Source organism: Parambassis ranga, unplaced genomic scaffold (genome assembly GCF_900634625.1).
Source record: "Parambassis ranga unplaced genomic scaffold, fParRan2.1 scaffold_24_arrow_ctg1, whole genome shotgun sequence".
Lineage (NCBI taxonomy): Eukaryota > Metazoa > Chordata > Actinopteri > Ambassidae > Parambassis > Parambassis ranga.
The window spans coordinates 565,338-585,187 of record NW_021144797.1 but is presented as its reverse complement, the minus strand read 5'-3'; the positions used below and the strand labels follow the sequence as shown (position 1 = coordinate 585,187).

The window sequence follows — 19,850 nt, the reverse complement described above, 5'->3', positions numbered from 1 at the left end:
TACCAGCAGTACAGCGGCAGCCGGTGACCACCAAAACTGTACGGAGGTGGACACCGGAAGCCCTGGAGACCCTGCAGGGATGTTTTGAGGTGACTGACTGGGATGTGTTCTGTGACACTCACGGTGAGGATGTAGACACACTCACAGACTGTATCACAGAATATGTTCATTTTTGTACAGATTCTCTAATCCCCACCAGGTCAATACGCTGCTTTCCAAACAATAAACCATGGGTGACAAAGGACATCAAGGCATCACTCAACAGGAAGAAGACAGCCTTCTTGAGTGGAGACAGAGAGGAGATGAGGAGGGCCCAGGCAGAGGTGAAGGAGAAGATTGGAGAGGGCAAGGAGAGCTACAGGAGGAAGCTGGAGAGCCAACTTGCCCGGAACAACTTGAGGGAGGTATGGAGTGGCATGCGAACCATCACCGGCCACAATAGGATCTCCGACCAGCTGATGGATGGAGATCTGCAGGAGGCCAACCAGCTGAACCTGTTTTTCAACAGGTTTGACAGTCCACTCCCTAACCACCCTCCCCCTCCCCCTCCCTGTGATGCACCATTAACACCTGTCTATAACAACAATGTACCTCCTCCCCCTCCCCCTAACCATACTAACCAGTCTCACCACCCCATCAATAACATCACCCTGCCCCCCTTACCCCACCTTCCATTAACAACCCCCCACCCTCCCCCATCAGATCTCTCTCTCTGCTCCACAGTTACCATCACCACAGAGGATGTGAGGAGGGAGTTCAGTCGCCTACGACCGGGAAAAGCTGCAGGACCGGACGGACTCAGCCCCAGAGTACTCAGGGACTGCGCCACACAGCTGTGTGGGGTCTTCCAGCACATCTTCTCCCTGAGTCTGAGCCTGATGACTGTCCCTGCCCTGTGGAAGACAACATGCCTTGTTCCTGTGCCCAAGACCAAACATCCAAGCACACACAGCGACTACAGACCAGTTGCTCTGACTTCACATGTGATGAAGTCTCTGGAGAGGCTGGTCCTGAAACACCTGCGTGCTGTTGTGGAACCATCGCTGGACCCCCTGCAGTTTGCGTACCAGCCCCGTATTGGAGTGGAGGACGCCATCATCTACCTGCTGCACAGAGCACACACCTACTTGGAGGAGGCAGGTAACACTGTTAGAATCATGTTCTTTGATTTTTCCAGTGCGTTTAACACCGTGCAGCCTGCCCTTTTGAATAGGAAGCTCCTGGACATGCAGGTAGAGACCCCACTGGTCACCTGGATCACTAACTATCTTACAGGTCGACCACAATTTGTGAGGCTGAGGAACACCGTCTCGGACACGATAGTGAGCAGCACGGGGGCACCCCAGGGCACTGTACTGTCTCCATTCCTGTTCACACTCTATACATCGGACTTCAGACACTGCTCACAGTCCTGCCACCTGCAGAAGTTCTCGGATGACTCTGCCATTGTGGGCTGTACCAGCAGAGGTCGGGAGGCGGAGTATATGAGTGTGGTGGACAGCTTTGTGGAGTGGTGCGGACAAAACCACCTGCAGCTGAATGTCACAAAGACAAGAGAGCTGGTGGTGGACTTCAGGAAGCACCAGACACTCCCAAACCCGGTCAGCATCAAGGGTACCAACGTGGACATTGTGGACAGCTACAAATACCTGGGTGTCCACATTGACCACAAACTGGACTGGTCCACAAATGCAGAGGCAATATACAGGAAGGGACAGAGTCGCCTGTATCTACTCAGGAGACTCAGGTCCTTTAACGTCTGCCAGACCATGCTGCAGATGTTTTACCACTCGGTGGTCTCCAGCGTCATCTTCTACGCTGTAGTGTGCTGGGGCAGCAGGATGAAGACGGCCGACACCAACAGACTCAACAAGCTCATTAGGAAGGCTGGCTCGGTACTGGGAGTGGAGCTGGAGTCTGTGGTGGAGGTGACGGAGAGGAGGATACTGAGGAAACTCCTCAGTATTCCTAACAACACGTCTCACCCCCTGCACGACACACTGCTGTCCTACAGGAGCACATTCAGCAGTAGACTGAGACTACCGAGGAGCAGCACAGAACGCCACAGGAGGTCCTTCCTGCCAGTGGCCATCAGACTGTATAACTCCTCCCCTTTCTGTAGGGAGAAGCGCTAGATAATCATGTCAGGCATCACTGTCATTCCCTCCACTTGTCTATATTTATGTTTACTTAGCACCTTACATCTCCATATTGTATCCATGTATCATATATTGTGCTCATACTGCGTACTGTACTCTCTTTTGGATTATAGTGACACTTATACTCTGTACTTAACTGCATTTATTGTGACTTGATACCTCTGGCACAAGAATTTCCTTCGGGATTAATAAAGTTTTATCTTATCTTATCTGTATAAAAGTACATGCATCAACACTGGTAATATGAGCTGTTTTGACCTGCACAGTGATCTATGCTAAGCTATTAGCATGAAGAAGAAACTAGCTTAACTTACAGTTGCTGGAGCTCTCAGAATGGTCTGCTCTCTCCCTCTGTCTGCAGCAGAATGTCTTTCCCTCCAAAAGCACCCCGACCGCGCCCGGCCCCTCCCTCTCCCCCAGCCAGATGTCCTGCCTGTCCCCTTTGAGAGGGGGGCCTGTCTGCACTGTGGGACTCTCTGTCCTCTGGGTATCCAAACATGATTTCCAGCACTAACTCAGCAATTCTGTGACACACCTCAGGCCTCCTTCCAATGAAGAAAAAAATCACTTCTTCTAGGAATGTCAGGCTGATATTTGACTATGTTGCTCATTAGCCACTTGCTAAAGCTAAGTAGCTAACTGAGCGGCACACATGTCCAGGGCCCAGAGTTAATGTTCTGAGCCAATTTTGGAGGTTTGGCCATTCTGTGTCTGAATGGCACAGGCTTGAATGTGGAAAAGCCAATCCTGATTTACCGTATTTCCAGCAATTTCTCAGCAATACTTATATAGGCCTTATACATGTGTGCCAAGTTTGAAGGATTTTTTTAGGCCTGAATATCACCTAACTTGCTGCTGATGAGTCTGTGGTTGCCAGTGCCATTTTGTTTGCTGTTGTGTGCTGGGGCAGCAGACTGAAAGCAGTGGACACAAACAGACTCAATAAACTGATCAGAAGGACATGATGGTCTGCTGTGGGTCATGTCTTTGTTCTGCACACGTACAGCTAACATCACCAGTGTTACACAAACACATCATGTGCTGTTCCATTCATGGTAGGAAAGCATGTGGAAGTCACACATTTCAAATCTGTGCTAGCCTCCCTTCATTCAGCCCATATGAAGACAAAGAGTCTGCAGGTCCAGGAAGTTATAATTAACTATCATTAAATAACAAGAACTTATGATGCAGCCAGCACATTTATACCATGAAGACCCCTTTAAAAGAATAAACCTCAGAAACTGGTGTTTTCATCTGCCAAAAAGTGACTGTGGCCCCACAGTAAGTCCAGGGGCATATTTCTGCCTCAAAAGGACTTGATTTCACTCTGGTCTGTGATATTTAACAGATTATTGTTTAATCCAGGAACACTTCAGACTGGTGCTGTAGGTGGACTGACTTGCAGCCACCCTTTCAAATATCTTAGAAATAAAGGTGAGGTTGGAGATCACAGCAGTCTAAAAGCCTGTGGTACTTAACCTGTTGCCAGAGACAGGTTGATCTGGCCACACTTGTGTGAAATCAGCCTGTCTAGTGTAGGGTGAAAGAATTGATTCTGCAGTGTGTGTTCAGATATATAGGAGTGTGCCCCTAACATGAAGTATTCATGTTTAAATGTGTTTATCACTTAATAATGTGATTTTCATAAGTGTTTATGTGTTAGGAAGTTTTATAGAAAATCAAAGTAATTTGAGGATACTGAATGTATTAAGAAGTAATTTCATAGTGTGTCATATAACTTTGTTTTCTGCAGTTCAGGCTGTGGCAGATGAGATCAGTTGTTTTTCTGCTCTCTGGAGCTCCGGTTGGTACGAGATGGTCATAAATTCAGACTAAGGACAGCAGCACCTCTGACCTGATAAAAGCCAGATTCTAAAGGAATGTGTTTTTCTCCTGAGTGCCCATGTTATGGTCATCCCTAGATCGGACTCACAACCTATGAGATTTGAGGAATTGGAGTTTTACCTTATTAGGGAGTAAACACTAATAGTCTATTCGCTGTATGACCCAGGGTCTGCAGGGGGGATAGTAGATGCCCCTGTGGGCCGGCAGGCAGGAACGCCCATGGGGTATATCAATGTGTGAATTCCATGTCCAGTTGTTGTTGCGTTGCTCGTTGTTGCTGTGTGGTTGTTTGTTTTTGTTGGTTGTCCTGTTCTTGTGTTGTTCTTCTTTGGTTCTTTGTGGTCAACAACCCAGAGCTCTGTGACTCAGAATCTGCCTCATTGTTCAATAAATTGTAATCTTCAGACCAGATTTTATCCGCTCCTTCCTCATAAACCAACTCGGGAGGGGATCAGAAGAAACAAGGGGAATTGACCGTTTTTGACCTCCCCATTTTTTCCAGAGTTTCTCACTAATATTGCTTTATTTTTTACAGACCAGACTGGAGCTCTGCCAAGCAATTACTGGGAGATTTCAATTTCCTTAGGCGTCTGACAGACTATGACAAGGATAATAGCAAACCTCAGATCCTGCTGAAGCTGCAAAAATGCATCAACAACTCTGAGTTCCTACCTGAGAAGGTCTGTTTGAATTTCATGTCCAACATTCGGACATGATCTATCGGATCTATCAACAGAACTTCTCTTATCTTTTCTTTTACTTAAAGTAAAAAAAGATTAGAGTTCAGACACTTGGGCAGTTTTGTAGTAAATGTCATGTCAGTATTGGAATGGCAATGTAATTTACATCCTTTATCCACTGTACTGTAGGCTATGTAGATTTAATGATATATATTCTGAAAAAATAGATGGAATTTGACACAGTTTGTTTCAGTGTGCTGGGTGTAATACTTTATCATGTGCTGCTTTTAGGTGGAGAAGGCGTCCAAAGCTTGCGGGTCGTTGTGCATGTGGGTCATAGCTATGGATCTTTACTCCAAAGAAAGAGAAAACATGGTTAAAGCACAGGTCAGTCATAAAGAGTGCAGTTTATTATTACTGATACACATGCACATTTGCAATATTTCTTCACAGTCTGCTGTCTGTTCCTTTGTCACTTTGGCTATTCATCTGCCATGCACCGCTCTGTGTGACTGGTCTGCATACTCTTCTCCCGCTACCCTTACCTACGCAGGCAGAGCTGGATACAACCAAGAAAACACTAAGGGAAAAGCAACAACAACTTAAGGAGGTGGAGGATCAGATGAAGGACCTACAAAATGGCTCTGACACAGGCTCGACTGGACAGAGCAGGGAAACTGACTTCTGCTCTGGGGGACAGCAGATATGCTGGGAAAAAAATGTTGCAAATCTTGAGCAGGACATCAACAGTGTTGTGGGAAATGTATGCATTGCAGCTGCCTGCATTGCCTACTATGGAGCCTTCACTTCCCACCATAGACAGCTGGTAGGTACAGTGTGATGGGATGGTTTAAAACCTTTAGGGCCTCTGTGATAAAGTGTGCAGCTGGTATGGCCAATGTGAGCCTGGTCTAGAGTTTTTTTTTTTAGAAACATATTGTGAAAAAGCAGTAACAGCTAATACCATATACCCTGTTTACTCTTGTTCCCCAGTGGATTAAGCAGTGTCAGAAGCTAAACATACCCATCAGTTCCCCCTTCAGCCTGATCGACTTTCTGAGTGATCCATATGACATCCTCCAGTGGAACACTGAAGGGTTGCCCTGTGACACTGTATCTACAGAGAATGGAATCCTGGTAACCAAAGACCGTCGCTGGCCTCTTATGATCGACCCACAGGATCAGGTGGCGTAAATTAATTCAGAGGACATATGTATTCTATGAAAATAGAACCTCCTTTCAGACACAGTCAGAGACAAAGTCACAGACTGGCCTCCGCCCCAGCATACCTAACGCAACAATACCAAGCTTCCCTTCATACAGTAGAAAGGACACCAACCAGCTCGTTCAGCATTGCAAATTTGCACTAAATTAAGATATTTTCACTGCTTCTTTATTGTGTTTCCATGTCTGATCATGTTTCCTTGAATGCTAATACACTTGGCATCAGCAAGTGTGCACCAGAGACAGTTAGGTCACTATGGAGTGGAATTCACATTCAACAAACCTTTGCTCACAAAATCCCAAACGGCTATCAACTATAATAGGTATTTATGTGCTTTCCAAGAAGCACACATTTGGAATAAAAACAGTATCACACACAAGAACCTTTGTGAATCCTCCTGCCATTGAAGCTACATATTGGGCAGTATAATGAACGCCTGGCATCAAACCATGTTTCTGCAGACATTAAATCACCTGCCAGCTACACCTGTGTGCAATGCCCTTTTGTTCAACACCAGCCAGGAGAGCAGAAGGACCCTGTGAATGCAAGGGTTTACTCCAGTGTTTATTCAAACCAGGGGTTGCATGGTGACTGTAACGGCCGAATAAGTCTGAGGAGCGTTTTTGTTAGACAGAAAAAACAAAGGCACTGATGATGCAGAGTGACATGACAGTTAAATCTTCATAAATTAATTAGTGTTTCATTAGAATTGTAGTGTGTGTGAACCTGGCTTCGATTAATGTAAAATGTGTCCTTTGGCATGTACATTTTTTTCTGTTTTCCAGAAATGTATTAAAGTTACAATCATCAATTTCACTGTGACTGATTCTGGCCTGGAGGACCAACTGCTCAGGTAGACACAAGACAGATATTGAATTCTAACCAAACTTTAAGACTCACATTCACAACCTTACCCTTTTCCTTCTCTTTTCCCCCCTTTCTTCTCCTTTCTCTACCTCCAAAACCCTTGAAAATTACAATTACCCTGCAACTTGTTTCTCTCTTTAAAGTGATGTGGTGCGTCTTGAGAGTCCACATCTTGAGGAACAGAGCAATAAGCTGATTGTTCGCATCAACGCTGACCGCAATCAGCTGAAAGATATCGAGGACCGCATTGTTGAGCTTCTCTCTAACTCTAAGGGGAATATACTTGACAATGAGGAGCTCGTTCAGACTCTCCAGGAGTCAAAGGTGGGGATCTGGCAGAGATCATACCTGTCATCATTTTCAACTTTCTGATCGTTTTCCTAATTGTAATTGAAACTTTTTGTTGTTCTTGTTCTAGTTGTCATGCTCCTCTTTCACTTCTTTTGTCTATTTTTTCTCCACTATCTCCAGGTGACATCAGAGGCCATAAAGCATCACCTGAAGGAGGCAGAGGGGGACTCCTTCCTTGTGTATCTTGGGGAGTCCATACAGGCGTGGAGTGGCTTCCCCAGGATACAGTCTACAGAAGTAGAGCTTGCGGTTAATGATTTGGTCTCAGTTCTAGAATGATTGCTGCTGGGAGTTTGAGCAGACAGCTCTTTACAGGGTCTAAATTGGAATAAAGATTAATCCTGTAAATGCAAACATCCAATCTACTGAAGTTCAAATATGTGGGCTTGTCCAGGATTTGAACCCGGGAATCATACCCCTAGACCAAAGAGCCACATGTGACCTAGTCATGTGAAATAGGTAGTTAAATAGGTAGATACCATCAAGGCCACAGCAACAGCAACTGTAATGTGAGGAACTGGAACCACTTCTTCATCTGAACCATGGGGACGCCAATTTATAACACCTGAAACCACCTCCACTGTCTGCACACACAGGAAGTTCACCCTTAATCAATGCTCTCTGTTTCAGTTAACCTGTTTGCACAGAATTATTCTCTGTAACAACGTAGAGAAGATTGAAGCAAGGCGTCTGGACTTGTAGAGTTTTCTAGAAGAGGTTTCGCTGCTCATCCAAGCAGCTTCATCAGTTGTTGATCTGTTGGTGGGGAAACATGGTTTATATGTGGTTACAGACCTCAGTGGGTGGTCTGGATAAAACTCACAAACAATAGCACTAAATGTTTCCATAATTACCTGTGATGATCTGGCTGCCTGTGCCAGGTGTGTCTAATGACTGGATAACGACTATGAGACTGCTGGTAGACAGCCCATTGTTCTTGCTGTTAGCATGTGACTTGGAGTGAAACTTCCTGGGAATGGATGAAATAACTGCTTTGTATGTGGTAAAAAGATGAGGCCACCACCTCGAGAAGGTTTTACCAGCTTAACATAGATGGCTTCCTTGACTTCCTCTCTGTCTAAAATGTGAACATTGTTGTCCTCAAAGGAGTGTCCTTTGTCTTTGAGGTGGAGGTGAACAGCTGAGTCTTGTCCTGAGGAGGTGGCTCTCCTGTGCTGAGCCATTCTCCTGTGGAGTGGTTGTTCCAATGTACAGATCAGAGCATTCCTCACTGCACTGGACTGCATATATGATATTGCTGTGTTTCTCCCTGGGAGTTTTATCCTTTGGGTGTACCAGTTTCTGTCTCAGGATTGTCCTCCAGTGGAGACTGCAACTTTAACACAGCGCCTTGGACGAAAAGCAGACTTGCAGAATGAAAGGCAGCATTTCGGAATGAAAAGCATTCCAGAATGAAATTCAAATTTCCGGAATGAAAGGCAGTAATCCAGAATAAGTGGCAGCATTCCAGAATAGACATCAGTATTCTGGAATGATAGGCAGAATTCCCGAATAACACTCCACTCCAGAGTGGAACTGTAGAGTGGAACAGAAGTCAGCAAGACATCATTCTGGAATGAAAAGCATCCCAGAATGGAAGAAAGCATTCCCAAATGAAAGGCAGAAATCTAGAATGAGAGCATCCTGGAATTCTGGAATGGTAGACAAAATTCTGGGATTAAACCCCTAACCCAACAGCGGCCTGTGATGTCATGGAAGCGTGCGTTCCAAAATGGAAGGCAACATTCCAGGACAAAAGTCAGCATAACAGAATGAAAAGCAGATTTGCGGAATGAAAGACACCATTCCAGAATGAAAAGCAGTCCATAATGAAAGACAAAATTTTGGAATGAAATGCAGAAATCCAGAATAAACAGTAGCATTCCAGTATAGACATCAGTATTCCGGAATGATAGGCAGAATTCCTGAATAACATCATAACATCATTTAATCAATAGGGCTTGACCGGTTAGCTCGATCCCCATACGGCCAATCTGTGTTTTCATTGTTGAAGCGTGGACATGCCTGTTTCACTTACTGTGTGCTGGTTGGTACATTGGACTCAAGGATTGGTTTTTGAAGACACTCCTCCAAGTGGTGTCTTCAGTTCTGCTACTATTCTGGTTGGGAATCTGAGTTCAGGATCTCTGTGGGTGGATCTTGCAGGAAATCAGACTTTTAATCTGAGGGCCCAGGGTTCAAGTCCCTCTTCAGGAGCAACACTATATATTCCTAACCAGAAATCTTTGTACATATCTTTACCAATGTCAAACTAAGAAAAACATGTGCTTTGTGTTGTTCTTCCACCAACTGAAACATGAAAAGCAAGGAGTCACATGTGGCTCGTTGGTCTAGAGGTATGATTCTCGCTTAGGGTGCGAGAGGTCCCGGGTTCAAATCCCGGACGAGCCCTTATCTTTGAAATTCAGTAGATTAGATAGTCTGTCTCATGTTTACATTTACAGGAATAATCTTCAACCCAAATAGGTTCATATTCCAATTTAGACCCTGTAAACAGCAGTCTGCTCAAACTCCTAGAAGCAATCATTCTAGAACTGATATTGTTTCTTCAAGAGAAGAAGTCTTTGCACTGAGGACTAACGTCGGAAGTAAAGGCTGCACGTAGACATTTTAAGCCAATGATCCCCTCGGCAATAATAAGGAATGTCAACTCACTACTGAATAAGATGGATGAGCTGTTTGCGCTGAACAATCAACAGAGTTACCGTGAGTGCAGCTTATACATCTTCACAGAGATGTGGCTCACTGATATGAGACTGGATGCTAACGTGGATCTACCAGGCTTTACTGCTGTGAGAGCCGACAGAGACATGAACGCTTGTGGGAAGAGCAGAGGTTCATCATATATGTGAATGAACGCCCAGGACATGTCTCAGTGAAAAAGGTACTGTGTTGTCAGGACTTAGAACTGTTAGCCTGCGGCCATATTACTTGCCGAGGGAGCTAAGTCACGTGATCGTGCTCTGTGTTTACGCCCCACCGAGCGCGGACCCATCAGCTGCCTATGAGAAGATACACACAGTAACAGCAAGACTGCAGACAAAGCACCCCGAGGCGTTTATGGTTCTGGTTCACCTGCAGCCACAGTACACCCCCCTGGTCAAAAGGATGTCTAAAACCACACGTTCAATCAGGAAGTGGTCACCTGAGGCAGAGGATGGTCTGAGGGACTGCTTTGACACCACTGACTGGGATGTAATGCTAAAAACACATGTTGAGGACATAGGGAGCAGACTCACTGCACTCAAAAAACTGATTCAAGCCCCTCTTAGAGGTGAAACATTATTATTTTGTTTGTCTTATGAAAATGTTATTAATTCCAACAATACCCAAATATGTTTAGCAGATGTAACATAAATATATATTTGCTTTGACTCCCATGGCCCTCTCAAACCGAATGAGTTCAACTAGCAGAGCAAGAGCATGAGCAGGAGATCAGCCTCTGTCCTACCCACCATCTGCCTCTGCTTGAAACTACTGTTGGTAAGTTTTCTGTCTTCTATTCAATAAGTTTATTATCTTTATGTGAAACAATGTGCATGCCTTAAGATAAATGGACCTTGAGTTTAGGAAGAAATGTCAGTCATTGTTCATGTGAGCTACCCAAGGTCCCCACTGTCTCATGTTTGTATATTTGACTCATTTTCACAGCACTTCATTAGTTTGTTATCATAATCAGCCACCATGTACAGGTGCACCATGTACAGGTGCAGGGAGCTTGGAAATTGGTTAAAACCGAGGGGTCTAGGCCTTTTTTTTTTTTTAAAGAGGCTGCACCGTGGCATGTTTAAAAGAGGATGGAACAGATCCAGAGCTCAGACACAGATTTATAAATTGTAAGCTAAAAGTGTCAACTGTGCAGAAGATCTCTTTAAAAAGACAGGATGGAATGCTGTCAGATTGGCAAGTGGCAGGCCGTAAATTTTTAACAATCTCAGTGAGGTGAGATAGTGAGACAGGCTCAAATTTGTCAAAGACAGCAGAGCTGGGAGAAGAGCTGAGGGGTCCTGGGCAGACTGCGAGAGCGGGTGTCTAAATGCTAAAATTTTACCAATACAAAATTCATTAAAAGCCTTGCACAGAGTAGGAGACGGCTCAATACAGACAGCATCACATGGATTCACCAGAGAATCAAACACATTAAAAAGAACCTGAGGCTTATGAGCATTTGCAGGCACCAATGCGGAGAAATATTCTGTCTTTGCAGCTTTAACAGCCTGCTGGTATGATGTGAGATCGTTTTGGAGGAGATCCCACAAAATTTTAGGTTTGTCCTTTTTCCATCTCCTCTCTGCCTGCCTAGATGCGCGTCTGAGCGCACGAGTGGACTCGTTGAGCCAAGGCTCTTTCTGCAGCCTTACAGGCTTGAGAGTCATGGACGCGATTGAATCCAAAATCACGTCCCCACTGTCTCATGTTTGTATATTTTACTCTTTTTCACAGCACTTCATTCAGTTTGTTATCGTAATCAGCCACCATGTACAGGTGCATCTCCATAAATGAGAATATTGTGGAAAAGTTCAATATTATAAACTAATGATGTCACACTGTGATCAGATGATGAACTCAAAACACCTGCAAAGCAGACACAATCATGGGGAACACTGCTGACTGGACAGATGTTGAATAAATAAAAAATAGTCAGCATGGTTATCCTTAGGAGCAATAATGGGAATATGACTCCCATCCATCCCCCCTGCACACTGAGGGAACCCATCAAGACAGTTATCAGGACCGTTACCTGGATCAGAGCCTCAATCTCACAGGTGACTGTGCCAAAGAAAAGAGAAGGAGGAAGATGGTCTCAGGTTCTGAGGGCGACTCCAAACTGGCGTAGTAGTGTAGTAGTAGACCCACTAAAGGTTCTAGCAGTGGAAGTGAGTTGTAGATAAACTACAGATACAGGTTGGTGAAGAGGTTTCATACCTGTATAAAACCTCAACCACGATGGGACTCGAACCCTCAATCTTCTGATCCGAAGTCAGACGCCTTATCCATTAGGCCACGTGGTCTAGCATGTCACATAAAATTTTCTTGGCAGGTCCTGTAGAAACTGTTGTCTCTTCAAATTAAATGTACTGAATGTCGATCTATAGGAGCCAACTACCAAAGTCTTTATGTGTGGAGACATTTACAGACAGCAAAGGATAAGTTAGGAAAGATATATTCATGATTGTGACGGCCACAGGGCCTAGTGCTTGTTGTGTTTGTTCCACTCTGGTTGCAGGGTTCCATCAGGGTGGAGCTGTGTTGATTGCAGAGGCAGAACCCCTGGCCAGTGTTCTGAATGAAGTATTTAGCTCCACCTGATCCTGCACTGCAGTCTCTTCTCTTCTCCTGCATTCACCACCTGCCTGCTGCTGCGTCCTGTGTGCTCGGCCGTCTCAGTGTTCGTTTTGGTTGTTTTGCTTTGGTCAAATAAATGAATTGCTTTATTTAATTTAATAGCATGTGTCCGACTATTATTGTGATCAGAACGAGCGGGTCATAACACTGATAAAATAAATTCAGCTTCGATTCAGCTCAGTGTCTGGATCTAGCCCAGATCTCTCCTGGTTGGAGGAGTGCTAGGAGGCTCCTGCAGCCCCCTTTATTTTGAACTTTTGTCCCCTCGCTGCGTGTGCCCCCCATTGCCTACACACGTTTGACTTCAATTATTTTTTGGGATTTTCCTTCCTGTTTGTTTCCTGTGCACCTAGCATCAGGGCCACCAGTGTGTTTACAAGCATGGACAATTGAAACAGTGTTTATTATTGAACTGCAGTATGATCATGATGGATATGAACGGCCATTTATAATAGTGGGGTTTTGTTAACTGTTTGTCTTTTGTCTGTGTCATTTAAATATATATGGTACTTCAGCAAATCTTCATCTCCCTGTCTCTATTTGACTCACTCCCAGAGCTGCTCCTACACTTCTGAGCCACTAGTCCAACTCAATACTTCCAGATTTGTAGAGATCATATACATGCTACACAACTCAATGTGTGAGTAATCCAAGTATTCATTTTTCCAGCCTCATAATGTGTTTTTTTAAGCACATTTTTGTTCAGGCTGTGGGTCATGTTTCCTGTTGATGAAGATTCTCAGTCATCCAGGTCATCATACGTAGAGAAGATTGAAGCAAGGACTTGTAGAGTTTTTGTGCAAAGTCCGCACTGCGCACTGCAAAGTCCGCACTGCGCACTGCAAAGTCCGCACTGCAGAGTCCGCACTGCAAAGTCCGCACTGCGCACTGCAAAGTGCGCACTGCAAAGTCCGCACTGCAAAGTCCGCACTGCACACTGCAAAGGCTGCACTGGTCCGCACTGCGCAGTGCAAAGTCCGCACTGCGCACTGCAGAGGCCGTACTGCGCACTGCAAAGTCCGCACTGCAGAGTCCGCACTGCACACTGCAAAGGCTGCACTGGTCCGCACTGCGCACTGCAGAGGCCCCACCAGGGCACACAGTGCAGAGCTGGAGGAGGTGTGTGTAAGAAGGCCACCCATTCACCCCGAACAAGGGTGTGTAAAAACTGCTCTGGATTGGGATGAGTCTGAATAGAACTTTGTTAGCTTTGTAAAGCTATGCAAAGTCCGCACTGCGCACTGCAAAGTCCGCACTGCGCACTGCAAAGGGTGCACTGCAAAGGCCGCACTGCACACTGCGAAGGCTGCACTGCAAAGTCCGCACTGCGCACTGCAAAGTCTGCACTGCGCACTGCAAAGGCTGCACTGCAGAGGCCGCACTGCACACTGCAAAGGCTGTACTGCAGAGGCTGCACTGTACACTGCAAAGTCCGCACTGCACAATGCAAAGGCTGCACTGCAAAGGCAGCACTGCGCACTGCAGAGGCCGCACCAGGGCACACAGTGAAGAGCAGCTCAGATGATGTGAAGACACATTTACAGCATAGTCAAGTGTAGACAGCATGACTGTGTCTCTCCAAGAGTAGATGGGTTGGGAAGATGTTATCGTAATGTGATGAGCCACTCGGCAGAACTGAGGATGCTACTCGGGGGAGTGGCCAAACTCAATGTATTAAAAAGAAAAAGTGAAATACACTCAACAAAAATATAAACGCAACACTTTTGTTTTTGCTCCCATGTTTCATGAGATGGACTTGAAGATCTAAACTTCATTCCAGATACACAATATTACCATTCCTCTCAAACATTGTTCACAAATCTGTCTAAATGTGTGATAGTGAGCACTTCTGCTTTGCTGAGATAATCCATCCCACCTCACAGGTGTGCCACATCAAGATGCTGATCTGACATCATGATTAGTGCACAGGTGTACCTTAAACTGCCCACAATAAAAGGCCACCCTGAAATGTGCATTTTGTTTTCTTTATTGGCGGTCTGGGGACTCAGAACCAGTCAGTATCTGGCGTGACCACCATTTGCCTCATGCAGTGCAACACATCTTCTTCGCATAGAGTTTATCAGATTGTCTATTGTGGCCTGTGGAATGTTGGTCCACTCCTCTTCAATGGCTGTGCGAAGTTGCTGGATATTAGTGGGAACTGGTGGGAACACGCTGTCGTATACGCCGGTCAAGCACATCCCAAACATGTTCAATGGGTGACATGTCCGGTGAGTATGCTGGCCATGCAAGAACTGGGACATTTTCAGCTTCCAAGAATTGTGTACAGATCCTTGCAACATGGGGCCGTGCATTATCTTGCTGAAACATGAGGTGATGTTCATGGATGTATGGCACAACAATGGGCCTCAGGATCTCATCACGGTATCTCTGTGCATTCAAAATGCCATCAATAAAATGCACCTGTGTTCTTCGTCCATAACAGATGCCTGCCCATACCATGACCCCACCACCACCATGGGCCACTCGATCCACAACATTGACATCAGCAAAGCGCTCACCCACACGATGCCACACACGCTGTCTGCCATCTGCCCTGAACAATGTAAACCGAGATTCATCCGTGAAGAGAACACCTCTCCAACGTGCTAGACGCCATCGAATGTGAGCATTTGCCCACTCAAGGCTGTTACGGCGACGATCTGGAGTCAGGTTAAGACCCCGATGAGGACGACGAGCATGCAGTTGAGCTTCCCTGAGACGGTTTCTGACAGTTTGTGCAGAAATTGTTTGGTTATGCAAACCAATTGTTTCAGCAGCTGTCTGAGTGGCTGGTCTCAGACGATCTCGGAGGTGAACCTGCTGGATGTGGAGGTCCTGGGCTGGTGTGGTTACTCGTGGTCTGCGGTTGTGAGGCCGGTTGGATGTACTGCCATATTCTCTGAAACGCCTTTGGAGACGGCTTATGGTGGAGAAATGAACATTCAATGCACAAGCAACAGATCTGGTTGACATTCCTGCTGTCAGCATGCCAATTGCACGCTCCCTCAATGCTTGTGGCATCTGTGGCATTTTGCTGTGAGACAAAACTGCACATTTCAGGGTGGCCTTTTATTGTGGGCAGTTTGAGGTACACCTGTGCACTAATCATGATGTCAGATCAGCATCTTGATGTGGCACACCTGTGAGGTGGGATGGATTATCTCAGCAAAGCAGAAGTGCTCACTATCACACATTTAGACAGATTTGTGAACAATGTTTGAGAGGAATGGTAATATTGTGTATCTGGAATGAAGTTTAGATCTTCAAGTCCATCTCATGAAACATGGGAGCAAAAACAAAAGTGTTGCGTTTATATTTTTGTTGAGTGTATAAGTATTACTACCACAGTTCTGTCTCTGTGAATGCTTGCTCAGGGGTCAGGCTCTGGGTCTCTGTAAAGCACCAGGACTGTTGTGTTGTAGTTAGAAGCTGTTTGTACTCACCATAAATATGGCGTCCTGAGCAGGAGTCTGAACACTGGGTTGCTGCAGTCTGTGACAGAAACATCAGCATTTAACAACACAATCACTTCACTAAGTGTTTTTATGTGTTTTCACTTTAAACAGATACACAACAGTCAACAGACTGGTGAAGAAAATTAATTAATACACAAAATGTGTGTATTAAAAATGAAAACTATCCTGACTCCACACTGTTCAGCTGCATCCAGCAGGTTTGTAATTTGTTCTTCTTCACATCAGTATATTATGAAATATAATAATATGAAGTAGTTGCGATTTCCTGTGGATTTTAACAGTTTGTTAAACTATTTTACCTACAGAAGTAAACACTTACTGACTATTTCAGAGACAGATTCAACAAAAACTCGGTGACAAACAGAAACTAATTCCAAGTGAAACAACAGTTTTGTCAAACATACTGGTGCTACTACACTAACAGCCTCCATATCTGAGGCCTTCTCTCATTTACAGAGACAAAAAACTGGCAAATCCCATAGAAAAATGAACCAAACTGCTTAATGCAGATAATACTGAAACACTAAAAATACTAACTTACAAAAAGATGCATGTCTTTATTTTTATTTGCTTATAAAACTGCTGAATTCACAACAAACCTTGTGGATGTGTTTATAATGATGCACTGCCTCATCTGCTCTAACTCTAACAACTCTAACTCTCTGTGTCTTTGTTAGAATCTCCTCATGTCCACTACTGCTGTAGACGGTATACTAGTTTCCTAGAATTTCCCTCTGGGATTAATAAAGTATCTAAAATACTCAGTAAATGTGGGGGGGTCCAAACGGGCCGTTTTAAAATGTGGGGGGGACACGTCCCCCTCTGATATAATTAGGGATGTCCCGATCCGATCACATGATCGGAAATCGGGCCCGATTACGTGATTTCAGACTCGATCGGAATCGGACATTACCTCCCGATCAGGACTCGGATATTTTTTTAGGGCTGTCAAAGTTAACGCCTTCTGTGCAGGGGTATGACAGCTGCTTTTGGTGCGACAGGTCCTGGTTCGAGACCTCGATGTGCTGCGTGTGTGAAATCTCCCAGTGTGGCGGCACACGCACACACAGGCCTGTCGCTAAACAATAAATCAATTAATTGCACGATAACTTTAAATGGGCTCTAAGTTTTTCGGCCGCGATAAATTACATTTGCACGCTTGTTTGTTTTCCTCTCTCTCTCTCTCTCCCTCTCGCTACCAAAGAGGCTGGATGACAAAAGGCGTCACTCGGTGCGTCGTAGCGTATAAAGTGTGCAAAGTCCGGCCGTCAGATTTAAAATGTCCCGCGGCTTCTGTCTTAAAATGTGTCAAATCAACAGGTAGTTCTTATTTTTTTAACTCATTGTGTGACGTTTACGGGATGTTCTGAGCAGACCACAGTCAGCTCGCTGTCTGCGTCGCCGCGGTGCGTCACAGTGCTGCAGGGATTGGACGCTGGTTACAGCAACACAGAGAGCTGTGAAGCTGCACAACACCGGTTCAACACTTCCACACAATTCACCACAAGACTAAACATGCTTATGAATACAACGTGCCATCAGAGAGAGTCCGCGTTGTACGAGTGAAGTTCTCTGCCTTTTTACCGGCGGCACTCGCGGCAGCGCCACCTAGTCTAGTCCTCTTGCCCAGTCCTCTGGTGCCATCTCTGCTATTTTATGTGTTTCTGTCTACATGGTGGCGTTTTTAAAATTCGCTGATGCGCATACACACACGCAAACGCGTGCGCACACAAACACATGTGCGCACAGGTGAGCCCACTCCCAGCAGCAGGTAGAGTGCGTGTTGTTTGGCTCTGTTGCTCATGACGTGCTAGTTGGTTTGACTTAACTCCATTGACTATGCTCAGATAAGCCATGATAATAGGCCTACCACTACTCATAATAATAATATTAATATCATTAATAATAACAATAATAATAATAGTGTTGATGATTGGGGGCCTTTCCAGTGTTAAATGTTCTTTAGAAATCGTGACAGGCCTACACACACACACACACAGGTTTTGCCGCAATGAGTGCCTTTATAGAAAGTATCGGATCGGGACTCGGTATCGGCAGATACTCAAAATCAAATGACTCAGACTCGGACTCGAGGGCAAAAAAACCTGATCGGGACATCCCTAGATATAATGGTAGCAACGCCTATGGTTAAATCTTCCACTCATCATGTTTCTCTTTCTTTAACATTAAACGATGTGCAGCAGGATGAATCGCAGTCAGACAATGTTGAAGTGTGATGATATAGAGTCTATATCATCACACTGCAGACCTTTGTTATTTCCTTTACTTAAAGCCTTCAGAAACCACCATGAGATGATAACATGACAACATAAATACATACTGATACTTTCTATTATACATCTACAAACACAGACCTGCTTATGGGTCTTTTACAGAGCCAAGCAGACCCACATGATCATTGAAGAACTCTGCTAAGTTACAGAAACAGGACTTAAAGTGGTATCAACATTTTTGAAATGTTCACTTTTCATGGACACAGAGCTGGATCAGTGTCCATGATGGCCACTACAAGAGACTCAAAAACTGTTATCACACAATTTATTTGATCACAATTTGACCAAATTCAACCAAAAATACTGAAGAACAGAAGCCACCTTAAAGTTCTGCACAGGCTGTGTTCAAGTCAGAATAATCAGCAGTGTGAGGTACGTGCAAAAATCCAAACCAGGACCCTGGGAATCTGAGGAGGAGGAGACTAGCTCCTAGCTACATATAGGCTGACAGCTACAGTCGTTTTGGGAAGTTGGTCAAACTTTCTATATTTCTGCATAAATATGACCCGAAACATGATCAATGCTGAATTCTGCAGGCCGACAAAACATAGCTGAGCTAGACAACAGAAAAATGCATAAACCGCTAGCGATTAGCACAATGCTAATTTGCATTGAAAAACACATAAGGTCGCTAGCGCCATTAGCGTCACACTTTTAACCCGTTTTCTTAAACTTAAATAACTTAAAGTGCCTCCTATGAGCGCATGACGTAAGGTAAGGGCTTATGAAACATAATACTTACAGACAGATATTCTCAGACGACTAAAAAACATGTAGCAGGATGAAAAAACACAGCAGAAACTTTCCACTTGGCTCTGGAACCCATTATGCTACTACGGAAGCCTCGTAGGACAATCTCAACTCAAACATAGGATTTTGGCTGACTATAGGGGGCAGCACAATAATATTTACATACAGTGTATGAATCTATCATTTATTTAAATGTTTTATTACTGAAATGTCTTTCCATACTTTGTTTCAGTGGGCTGCCTTTCTAGTACAGTGAGGCAGATGTTTAAGTCATGTTTATGCAGACATATAGAAGATTTTAAATGATTCATACACTTTGAAGCAGCACTGTAAATATGCATTACTCTGTGCTACAGATGCTCCAAACCATCAACCACCTGCAGAGCAAACAGACACATACAACCCCAAGAGTCCAGCAGAGCTCATCACAGCATGGAGACACTTCCAGAGTGATTCTTACCTTTGATCATCAGATGGCTGATCAGCTTTGAATTCAATGGGCTCAACCATCGACCGATCACTTTTCATGGACACACAGCTGGGTCCAGGTCCAGCAGAGTCTGCTCTCACATCCTGGATCCTGATAGAATCACAAACACTGACTCTGAGCTTCTTCTGGAAAAATGATGCTGAACATCATGTTACACTTTAAATGTTTAATAATGATGGAAACAAACTGCAGCTGTGACATTAACTCTGACCTTTGACCCTCAGATGGATCAACATCTTTGAAATAAATGGGATGATCCTTTGACCAATCACTCTTCATGGACACACAGCTGGCAGGTCCAGGTCCAGGTCCAGGTCCAGGCCCAGGCCCAGGTCCAGGTCCA

At 44.8% G+C, this 19,850-nt stretch overlaps 2 non-coding genes across 2 annotated transcripts; one reads left to right on the top strand and one right to left on the bottom strand.

Moving 5' to 3' along the window:
- The first annotated feature begins 9,467 nt into the window (after nucleotides 1-9,467).
- trnap-agg (transfer RNA proline (anticodon AGG)) lies at nucleotides 9,468-9,539 on the top strand. The gene has a single exon. It is a non-coding gene; the product is annotated as a tRNA-Pro (tRNA).
- A 2,548-nt stretch (nucleotides 9,540-12,087) lies between these two features.
- On the bottom strand, nucleotides 12,088-12,160 carry trnar-ucg (transfer RNA arginine (anticodon UCG)). The gene has a single exon. It is a non-coding gene; the product is annotated as a tRNA-Arg (tRNA).
- Nucleotides 12,161-19,850: the final 7,690 nt, after the last annotated feature.